Below are 12176 nucleotides of genomic sequence, written 5' to 3' on the forward strand. Positions count from 1 at the left end.
CTTTATTCACTGTTTTTGCTGGATTTAGGGGGATATGTACTACTAAGCAGTGATAAAAGTGAAGAAGTGAGCCAGTGAAGTTGCACATGGCAACCAATCAGCACTGACGCAACATTTCTAATTTGCATACTATAAAAGTATACAGAGCAGCTGATTGGTTGCCATGGGCAACTTCTCCACTAGCTCACTTCTCTACTTTTATCACTGCTTAGTACATCTCCCTCTGAAGGTATTCTTATTTATTAAATGATTACTACAGGTGGATTGCCCTGTTGGAGAGACGGTTTGCTGTGTTTCTCTGGTAAAAGCATCCTTTTGCATGGTATGGGCAACCCTATTTCAGAAAGACATGGACAGTACAAGTACTGCCACACTCCTCTTAGAGCTATGACGTTCCCAGGTGTCAGCAGGAGATAATCATAGCAAAAAAAATATTTCATTACATAAATTATTTTTTTACTTTTCATAAACCTCCTAATGATAATGTGTGGACCCTTATTCAAAAAGTAAAGCATTCAATACCTTTAATACCAAGAAATAATGACACAGAGACTTGAATTTGGCAAAAAATTGTTAGCTATTTATTGTACCCTAACCATTAGAAAAAACCTGTAAAGTAAAATTTAAGTTAACATGCCGATTCAGCCGGCATATGGTGGCAGAAAAAAGAACGGCTATATTCCACTGACGATAACCTCAAAAAACATTAAAACCCAAACGATCCTAATTTACAACAAACCATACATAGGTAATAGGTGCCCGACTCAGACCTCCACGCTGACTGCCCACCCTGATGGGTGATGACGCTGCCCCCTGATGGGTGATCTAGCGGCCTTAAAAGTCAATGGAGGTGAGTGCACCTAAACCACACCAATACTGTAAACAACTGTAACTAACAAGTCAAACTACAACCTGCCGTTCTTTTCCACCAACAGCGAAAGACTCTTCCCCAGAGTCTTCGCACCGCCACCATACCCTCAACCTAACTCCTGCAACACCAGTAACAGATCCTCCAGGATAAACAACATCCCTTCCTTGGACAGATGCACACCATCAGGCCGAAAAAGGTGACTGGCACGAAACCGAATCCTAGGGTGGCGAACCACTTTCTCTCCGTGAGCCAACACCCATTTCGCCACCGCCGCATTCACCTTTTGCCTGGCCTCATCAATCGGGCGACCGTCCGCCACTCCTCGCCAACGCAACCTTGGCACCATCATAGAGAACACCAAAACACAATTGGGCCACGCTGCGGCCACACTGGCCAGATCTTCCATCATGGCCCATCGCAGCTCCAAAGATGTCCTCTTCTCCAGATCGTTGCCACCCAAACGGACAACCAGCACCCTAGGGACTCCATGCTCGCTGACCTGACTGACCAATCTACTCTTCAGATCTTGCCACATCATCCCCCGCCAACCAAGCCAACAAACGCCATGAGCCCAAGGAAAAAACTGCGCCCCCTCCGAGGCCAAAAACCTGGCTGCCCAGTAAACATAAGAGTGGCCAACTACCCAGATTGCCAAATCGTCTTCTACCCAACCTGATGAGAAGGTAAGGAGTAAAAATCGGTTAATAAGTATCCTAACAGGAGCTTATTGAATGCATTAACCTGAAGGATCTGCCAAAAGAAAAAAGGGGTTTTCGTGTCTTACATAAGTCACGGCCTAGCCGATCTTAACAAGCTTCCAGCCAATCGAAGCATAACATAAAAACACAACGGGAAAGATCAAAGTAAAATAAGGAAAATAAAAAGGGGGGGGGGGGTTTAAAATGGGAAAAACATGTAAGAACTCAGCTGGAGGTGAAAGCATAAAAACCTGCTGAGGGACTTCGTGTTGTAACTAATCAGCCGAATTGTAGATTGGAATTCAGTCCGTCAAGTCAGGCAAAAAATCGCAAAACGAACTCCAGACCCCCCGCTGCCAGCAGCGGCGAGTAGCTAATCCCTGAGTAGGATGAACAAGGGAGACGAACAGACACAAACTGCACAAGGACGTACTTAACCTTACAACATGAACTTATACAACGTCTAATAAAACTGAACTGTTAATCAAACTAAAAACTCATGAAACTGGGCGAATATATCGTTTGTAACTTGACGACTTCCATCGCCCCACTGCCTGAATCTCCGCAACGGAAAAACCCGCCGACGCAGCCGACGTCGCCGCCCCGATTCGGAAAGAATGCATACCGAAAGCAGCGGGTGAAAGGCCCAAGCTGGCCAGACAGCGGCTCAGCATCCAACGAAACTGATATTTCGTCAAAGGTAAAACGTCATAATGCAGCAGCCACGACCCCTGCACACCGGGCCGAACTGCTGCATATCTCGATGCCAATCTCACCAGGCAAATGCTCCCCTCCAGAGATGGTACCAGAGTGACCCATCGCCCTCTACCTACTTGGTCCGTCTTAGAGCGACGCAATCTGCACAGCAAGGACCTCTCACCCACCACCACGTCATCCAGAAGCATGCGCGAGTCTGCCCGCTTAGATGGCGCTACCAGCTCCGAAACCCGAAAGGCTCCGTGGTAAGCCATGGAGAACGCCAACTGGAACAAAAGCGATTCAAAAATGGACGACGCGATACTGCCTACCGCATCGATGACGGCCGGTAGCAAGGCCGCATCGATGGGGCGTCGCCTATCAGGCGGCGTTGGCGCCACGCGCGCCCACCCTTTCATCGCCTTTACAAGAAGCCCGCTCTTTGTCACGTCAGGGACACCCTTGATTCTATTAAAAAACGAAATCCCTGCTAAGTACCGGGACACCACCGCTCTGGACCTACCCGTGACAAAAAGCTGCCAAATAAAAGAAAGCATCATCCTATGCCCGCTCTTAGCTTCTTGACTACGTCCTCGGACAAACTCTTCCCACTCGCTCCAAGCTTGACCGTAAGCCTTGAGCGTGTTCGGAGCCACTGACCGCATCGCTAGACCCTCCAGTCCGGTCCGATCATCTGCCAGACATAACCGGGACATTGCTACCCCCGCTCATCGGCCTCGGGTGCCAACAAACGAAATCTCTCCCACTGACCGCGGGACAACGCGCCTGCAATTCCGTTCTCAAGTCCTGGCACATGCTGCGCGCGGAACCATACATTCTTATGCAAGCATGTCAGCAGCAATCGCCCAAGCACCCTCAGAACCACCAGCGACTTCGCCCTCTGGTTATTGATCGCATGCACCACGCCCAGATTGTCACATCTAAACAAAATGCTGCGATGAGCCAGACGATCGCCCCAAACCTCCAGCGCTACCATAATGGGGAAAAGCTCCAGCAGCAAAAGGTCCTTAGTGAAACCTTCGCGATGCCATTCCTCAGGCCACGAGGCCACGCACCAAGATCCCTCTAGGTAGCAACTGAACCCAGAGGAACCTTCCGCGTTGGTAAACAGCTGTAACCCAGCATTGTCGATCGTTGGGGCCAGTCAGATACGCACCCCATTGAAGTCCTCCAGGAACGAGGCCCAGACGGCCAAATCCCTCTTAATCTCGGAGGACAAGCGAATGAAATGATGCGTTCTGGCACACCCCGCCGTCGCCCTCTCCAGCTTTCGGCAGAAAACCCTGCCCATCGGGATCACCCGGCAAGCAAAGTTCAAGAGGCCCAGCAAGGACTGCGCCTGCCTAAGCGTGACTTTGCGCGACATCACAAACTGGCAAATAACCTTGCGGAGCTTCGCGACCTTGGCCTGAGGAAGGCGACACGATCCCGCCACCGTGTCGATTTCAATCCCTAAGAATGACAAACAGGAAACCGGCCCCTCCGTTTTATCCTCGGCCACAGGAACGCCAAAGTGATAAATCAACGCTCGGATGCTGAACAGCAAGTCGCTGCAGCGCGGTCGCCGGTCCCACACACAGGAAATCATCGAGGTAATGCACAACTTCATGACCCCCTAAAGAGAAGACTCCATGCACCAATGCAAGAACGTGCTAAACCTTTCAAAAAACGAGCATGAAACGGAACATCCCATCGGCAAACATTTGTCAATGAAATATTCCGCTCCGATTCGAAAACCCATAAAACGGAATGAGTCCGGATGCAACGGGAGCAACCGAAATGCGGATTCAACATCGATCTTAGCCATCAGAGCTCCCCGGCCGTAACTACGAACCAACTCCAGCGCCTCGTCAAACGACTGGTACACCACCGAGCAGTGTGCCGGTGGTATCGCGTCGTTGACCGACGACCCTGACGGGTAAGAAAGAAGTTGAATGAGCCGAAAGGCACCTGGAGTCTTCTTGGGAACTACCCCCACTGGGGAAATGACCAAGTCGAGCTAAACGGGCCCTCCATCCTACCCATTCGCACCTCTTTATCAACTTTCTCGCGCAAAACAGACGGCAAGGCGCGAGCGGACTGAAGATTCCGGAGAGCCTTGACCGATACTTCGCCCGCAACTGGCAAGCGAAACCAAACTTAAAACCCTGAAACAAAAACTGAGCGTACGTACTATTCGGATACCAATCCAACCATTTGGACATGGCGTCCAAATTAATTGGCGTTGGGGCCCTGTGGAGCGATCCCGCTCGCGCCGGATCTTGCGTAGCTTTGCTTTCCCCTCGCGCCTTGACGATTTCCTTTAAAACAGTTGGAGGCCGGGTGGAAGCCGCCACATTGCAAGCACGAATGTCGAAACCGACACTGCTTGCCGAAGGAACAGGTCGCATTATTAAATGCGAAGCACCTCCCCCGCGGATAGCCAACCTACCTCTCCTACCCGGTCCCCCTTCCGCGCTACTCCCTTGGGCGGACGACCCTGCGCGTTGCCCGTCCGCCCCTGGATTCCGGGGCTACTTTGCGGGTTGAGAAGCCCGGGTGACCTGGAGCCAGACCTCCACGTCCTTGCAACCAAAGTCAATAATCTGTAAGCAGTCCTGCTTCTCTCGGAACTTCTCATCAAACATCCGCCATTCGATTCCTGACGATGTGCGCTGCATATCGTGTATCAAGTGCAGGTATCGTATGACGTTCATATGTTCCTCAGGCCTATCTTCCAGATAACACGCCGCAAAGACGCAAAAACCGTCCAGCCAGTTGTCGAAAGTATGGAAAGCTTCAGCTCCGATGCCTTTCTTAGCTGTCGCTGCCTTAAACTCCTTCTTCGCGTCCTTAGTCAGCACGAACATATCAACGTAATCGCCTCTGCAGATCTTCCTAGGGCAGCTATCCCGCAACCCCCTCAACACTGCCGTATAATCACAGTGGACTACTGCCGGCAAACGCGGCTCTTCTTGGCCCTGCGAGCGTCCTCACTAAGCCGCTTGCGTCTCTTCCGCCTCTCCTGCTGCCCTGCCGCCCTCTTAGCATACTTTGACGCACGCTTTTTTGCCCTAGTCGTGCTACTGACGTCGGACGCTTGCGACGACAGGGATGAAGAAGAGGAGGAACTGAGAGAACTGGAGCGCGCTGGAGCCCGACGCCGACTGCTCAACCTCACCTGACGCTGTCGACTGTTCGGACTGGGAGTGTGGAAACTTCGAAATCCTCCTCATCGCTCACGTCCACCTCAACTTCTCCACGATCACCTGAAGAAGAAGACAAAGCACGGGACCCAGAAACCACTTCCGGGGCATGCCTAGCACTTCGGGGCAAAGACGTCCCCACCTCGCGTCCGCGCTCCATCCGTATTGGACGGTGTCCCAACTGCGCCGCGGCCGCCCCCAGGTCACGGCAAGTGCGCGCTATTCGCTGAGACGCTGACCCCGGCTGCGTACCGGACGCCCTTGCTTCTGCGCGCGCGCCGGAATGCCTTGCTGCCCCCGGGGATGCGGCTGCGGCCAATGGGCCCAATGCCGCCACCACCGTCGACAGAGCCGACGCCAACTCTCCGGAAGCCTCCTGACTTCCCCAAAAGTCACGGCCGGCACCGGCAGGAGCCCCCGCAGATGCCGGCGCACCTCTCCTGGCCCGTCGGCCGGCAGGTGCCGATAAGGGACCCGACGGCCAATGCCCCGCCTGGCCTGCTGGTGATCTGCTGGCCCCCCTGACCACAATTGGCGTGGCCCCCCACCAATCATCTATCCTATCCTGCGCCTGCTGGCCCTCACTATCGCTGCTGTGCCTACCACCGCCCCCCCCGCGCGTGCCCTCCCCCCGCAGGCCGGAGCTCTTTCTGTCTGCAGAGAAGGCACCTCTGCGTGGCTCAATGCTGCCGCGCTCTATCCTGCCCCCCCCCCCCCCCCCCGCGCCGCCGCTCCCCGCCGGACTCCGGCTGTAAGGGAGGCAGCAGGGGAGATATTGAAACTGGCTGCGCCACTGCGCGCACACGTGCGCAAACGGCGCCACTGGCTGAGAGCGCGGGCATGCGCGCACCCAGTGCGCACGTCCCGCCGCTTCCCGCCACCCTCCTTCCAGCGTCTGGCTCACCGGAAAGGACCGCCGGACGAGACCCCGCGACAGGCCTCGTCCGACCCGTCGCCGCTCTCCGCCCACCCCGACCCCCTCGCCCGGCATCACCCCGCGGCCGTGACAAGGGAGACGGGTGGGGATTGGCCGCCCGCTCTGGCGCGCATGCAGCCGCCTGCTCCCGGCAACGGCGCCTCACCCTCAAGAGGTGGAGGTGAAGGCCGATGCCCGGCCACCTCCGGTCGTCTCCCCCGTGCCCCCCCCTGCCGCTCGCGGCCGGAGGTTATTACCAGACCCGAAACCAGGGGCAGGGAAGACCGGGTCTGTCCAGCCACAGCCGCACGGGCACCCGCGTCGGCGCCGGTGGACGGGGAACGGGCAGATGAGCCAGCAGGCTCATCCGCGGACCCAGCTTCACCTTCACCGCCTGGTGAGCGGTAATGAGCTGGGGTCCCGGCAGAACGGAGGGGGCGAGAGGCGGTCATTATCCCAAAGCAGTGTGTGGTGAGATGAGAGAGGAGGGTGAAGCTATAACAGTACAACAGTATAACAGTATAACAGCTATAACAGTATAACAGTTTTCAGTGTAAACCTGAATACTCTAACTAGCCTAGCTAAAACACTAGTGAATATGCAATTCAGCAACACTCACCAGAAGGCAAACCAGCAGCAAGAGAGAAGGCAAACCAGCAGCAAGAGAGACTCAGCTAGCCTATACATCCCTATATATACTGAACCCTCCCCTCTCTACCATTGGCTGTACTTTTCATAACAGTTAGATCCACCCCTCACAGGAGGTTTAACTCTCTCCATTCCTATGCCTGTCATTTCGCTCTCCTAACGTAGCAAAGTGTTTTTTCTATATATTATTTTTTTTGCATTTTTTATTTGCATTTGTTCTTTTTACATGTGCAAAGGCATGTCTGGATATGTTGTACTCTTACCACTGCCAGTCCAATATTGGAAGCTCTGTTCTGGCACCTTCACAATGGTAAATTCTGTGACAAGCAGTCATTTCTATTATGGCATTGTGAGTTGGGGGCATAACTATCATGCCCCAACCATATAAAAAATGCTGGTGGTGATAAATATTCCATTAGCTAGTGGAGTGGAGGAAAGCAAGCAGTGGAATAAAGTTAAGAGTGCCCAAATAAAAGTAATCATCCAATAATATTCTTAACTACAGATCATCACCAACAGCCAAACTGTAAATAGGTTCAGTTAATGAGGAACATTAATATAGTATATTTTGTGTTTCAGGATTAATTATTTTCTGAAGTGTATTTTTTTAAATATATATTTCAAAGCAGCAAGCTTATAATAATAGCAAAACAAACTGAATTCTTTTCATTATTTATACAGGGCCGAAACTAGGATTTTTGTCACCCGGGGCAAGGTAGTCATTCGACACCCCCCCCCCCCCCCGCAAAAAAAAAAAAATATATATATATTTTACAATAAATAAATAAAAATAATAAAATAAAATAGAAAAAATAAAAAATAAATGAATAAAAATATTATATATATATATATATATATATATATCTCTTTCAGAACTTTTTTACCTGAGAAACTGCCTTTTCTAACATAAATTTCATATCCAGGAAAAAGTGTCCCCATTTTACACAGTACGACAGGCAAGTGTCCCCATTCCCCATTTTACACATTGCGGCAGACAGGTGTCCCCATTTTACACATTGCGGCAGGAAAAAGTGTCCCCATTTTACACATTGCGGCAGGAAAAAGTGTCCCCATTTTACACATTGCGGCAGGCACAGGTCCCCATTTTACACAGTACGCTGGCAAGTGTCCCCATTTTACACATAGCGGCAGGCACAGGTCCCCATTTTACACAGTACGCTGGCAAGTGTCCCCATTTTACACATTGCGGCAGGCACAGGTCCCCATTTTACACATTGCGGCAGGCACAGGTCCCCATTTTACACAGTACGCTGGCAAGTGTCCCCATTTTACACATAGCGGCAGGCACAGGTCCCCATTTTACACAGTACGCTGGCAAGTGTCCCCATTTTACACAGTACGCTGGCAAGTGTCCCCATTTTACACATTGCGGCAGACAGGTGTCCCCATTTTACACATTGCGGCAGGAAAAAGTGTCCCCATTTTACACATTGCGGCAGGCACAGGTCCCCATTTTACACAGTACGCTGGCAAGTGTCCCCATTTTACACATAGCGGCAGGCACAGGTCCCCATTTTACACAGTACGCTGGCAAGTGTCCCCATTTTACACATTGCGGCAGGCACAGGTCCCCATTTTACACATTGCGGCAGGCACAGGTCCCCATTTTACACATTGCGGCAGGCACAGGTCCCCATTTTACACAGTACGCTGGCAAGTGTCCCCATTTTACACAGTACGCTGGCAAGTGTCCCCATTTTACACATTGCGGCAGGCACAGGTCCCCATTTTACACAGTACGCTGGCAAGTGTCCCCATTTTACACATAGCGGCAGGCACAGGTCCCCATTTTAAACAGTACGCTGGCAAGTGTCCCCATTTTACACATAGCGGCAGGCACAGGTCCCCATTTTACACAGTACGCTGGCAAGTGTCCCCATTTTACACATTGCGGCAGGCACAGGTCCCCATTTTACACAGTACGCTGGCAAGTGTCCCCATTTTACACATAGCGGCAGGCACAGGTCCCCATTTTACACAGTACGCTGGCAAGTGTCCCCATTTTACACATAGCGGCAGGCACAGGTCCCCATTTTACACATAGCGGCAGGCACAGGTCCCCATTTTACACATTGCGGCAGGTGGTGGAGGGAGAGAGAGAGAGAGAGAGAGAGGAAGGGAGAGGGGCTGACTTACATTTGAAGCGGTTCTCGCCGCTCTTCAGCCGCCTCTCCCTCCTCGTCTGCGCGGCTCCGGGCTCCCCCTTCTCCCTCCTCCGGCGGGGTTTCGTGGAATGACGCGTTTGCGCCGTGACGTCACGAAGCAATCGCGTCATTCCGCGAAACCCCGCCCCCCGAGCTGGGCACTCGGGAGAAGGGGGTTTTTAAAAGTAAGTGCCGCGGCGGGTGTTAGGGGGTCTCGGCGCCCCCTCCAATCTGGCGCCCAGGTCGCCTGCCCCCCTAGCCCCCCCCTAGTTTCGGCCCTGCTTTATACTACGTTATGAAGCCTGCTTTATTTCATTAAAATTCCACAGGAACAACTTCTAAGTAATGTGTGCAAGGAAGTTTAAATAGCCATTTCATCATGGATAACCTACTACTTACAAATGCTCCAATGATGTCTACTGTGAAGATTAACCTGAAGCTAGGTGCTTAACCTTTGTGTTCTGCTTGTGCAGTACGTCACTGAGAGACAGAAATAGAATAATGACTTCAAGTAATCGCAACCACTCTCTTCTGAAACAAAAGCTATAAGGAATTTATTAAAAAGCTATACACTATACTAATTACTACACAATTGTATTTCCACAGGATAATTGTATTGAAAAATGAAATCTCTATATAGACTCACAAGTAAACTGCGTTCTTCAAATCAGGATATATTACGATATATTCACAATTAATGCACGGATATAAATAAAATAGGGGTCATTCAAACAATTGTTTTGCAAATGTATGCCTACTTTAGCTCTTGGCACCTCATGGTGGCTTTATGGGAACCTAAATAGCTTGACTGTACAATGAGGATAATAGTGATAGTAGTAGTAGTAAGATAAATAATAAAAATAGTAATAATCAGTGATGGATTAAGGGAGGGGCTACAGAGGCGGTTGTCCCAGGGCCCCCACACATTAGGGGCCCCCACACTCTGTTCTGTAAAGCAGAGCAGCGTAGTCCCCCTCCAGCGGCGGTCCCCAGTGTACAGCAGTCAGTCTTGCTCGATCATGCAGTGAAATCCTGCGAGACACTGATGCTAAATTGTGTGATGCTGCTACAGCGCGCTGTCAGGTAATGTGTGTGTGTAAGGTCGTGTGTGTGTGTATACAAGGTAGTGTGTGTTTTAGCCGGCCCGGTGTGCTGCTGTGCGCTGTGTAAGGTAGTGTGTGTATAAGGTGGTGTGTGTGAATGTGTGTGTTAGTTAACAAGGAAGGGTGGTGCTCAGGGTTTGCCATCACAGGGCTTGCTTTTATTAGTGGGCGCCCCAACAACAATGTTGCCCCTGGGCCGCTACCAGCCTTGGTGGACATGTACTAAGCAGTGATAAAAGTGGAGAAGTGAGCCTTTATTTAGTCCCAGTTATTTATATAGCGCACACATATTCCACAGCGCTTTACAGAGAATATTTGCCCATTCACATCAGTCCCTGCCCCAGTGGAGCTATGAAGCTATATGGCAACCAATCAGCTGCTGTGTATACTTTTATACAGTAGTAAGCAAATTATAAATGTTACATCAATGCTGATTGGTTGCCATTGGCAACTTCTCCACTGGCTCACTTCTTCACTTTTATCACTGCTTAGTACATCTCACCCATGATGATTGTCCTGGTGGTAATAATAATAATAATAATAATAATAATAATATTACACATGGAAAATTATCAGGTAACAGTACAAATTTAACAGAAACAACCCAAGGTTTGTGATCCACATGCTGAAATATACAAAATGGGATTTATATGGTCAAACTGAATACAATCATAATAGATTTCAATAGCTGCTCAGAGCAGTGATTTGGAAGAGAGTGCGTGGGTTGCTCATAAGTAGGGCACAAAAAATGAGAACCATCTCAGCGGGCGCACAGATTGGGAGCTTTCATACATTATGTAAAGACATTACCATACTAGAACTATCTTGGCCCGAAATGTTATTTCCATCCAAATTGTAACAACATATCAGCTGGATCACTCAGTGAGTACCAGTGACTGCACACTCCCACGGGTCATTGCTGATGTCTTCTGGATGGTCCTGCTGCAGGGCCAACCAGAAGACATCACTAATGATTCCATGCCACCGAACGCAGCATGACAAAGTCCATTGCTTCGTTTTCCTCTACATTGTGCGTGTGTGTATGCGCTTGCCAATGCAGGTTCCTCTCACCCGCTGGATCGGCTGGCTGTACATTGTTCATCGTGAAATACTCATCCGCTATTTAGCATGAAAAAAACTGGGAAAAAAAGGCTTTCTAAATCATCAGAAAAAAGGTTCTGGGGGAGATGTATCAAGCATGGGAGAGAGACAAAGTGGAGACTTTGTCCAGAGCAATCAGCTTCTAACTGCCATTTATCTAGCACAGTCTTTGAAATGACATTTAGATGGATATTTATTAGTGATGAGCGGGTTCGGTTCGTCGGAATCTGAACCCCCCCGAACTTCACCCTTTTTACACGGTTCCGAGGCAGATTCGAATCTTCTCGCCTTGCTCGGTTAACCAGAGCGCGCCCGAACGTCATCATCCCGCTGTCGGATTCTCGCGAGATTCGGATTCTATATAAAGCCGCGCGTCGCCGCCATTTTTCACTCGTGCATTGGAAATGATAGTGAGAGGACGTGGCTGGCGTCCTCTCACTTTGTTTCAGGGGGCTGCAGCGCAAATATCTTTATTCTGGGGACCAGCAGTATTATAGGAGGAGTACAGTGCAGAGTTTTGCTGACCAGTGACCACCAGTATACGTTGTCTGCCTGAAAAACGCTCCATATCTGTGCTCAGTGTGCTGCATATATCTGTGCTCACACTGCTTTATTGTGGGGACTGGGGGCCAGCAGTATTATATAGGAGGAGTACAGTGCAGAGTTTTGCTGACCAGTGACCACCAGTATTATACGTTGATCTATTACTGGCATATAATTCCACACATTAAAAAATGGAGAACAACAATGTGGAGGGTAAAATAGGGAAAGA

General features: G+C 50.4%; 1 protein-coding gene across 1 annotated transcript in view; it reads left to right on the forward strand.

Annotated features, from left to right (window-relative positions):
• ENTREP2 (endosomal transmembrane epsin interactor 2) overlaps nt 1-12176 on the forward strand; it is a 1280798-nt gene that overhangs the window by 1087359 nt on the left and 181263 nt on the right. The gene's annotated exons all lie outside the window — the stretch shown is intronic.

Source organism: Pseudophryne corroboree, chromosome 6 (assembly GCF_028390025.1).
Source record: "Pseudophryne corroboree isolate aPseCor3 chromosome 6, aPseCor3.hap2, whole genome shotgun sequence".
NCBI classification, from domain to species: Eukaryota; Metazoa; Chordata; class Amphibia; order Anura; family Myobatrachidae; genus Pseudophryne; species Pseudophryne corroboree.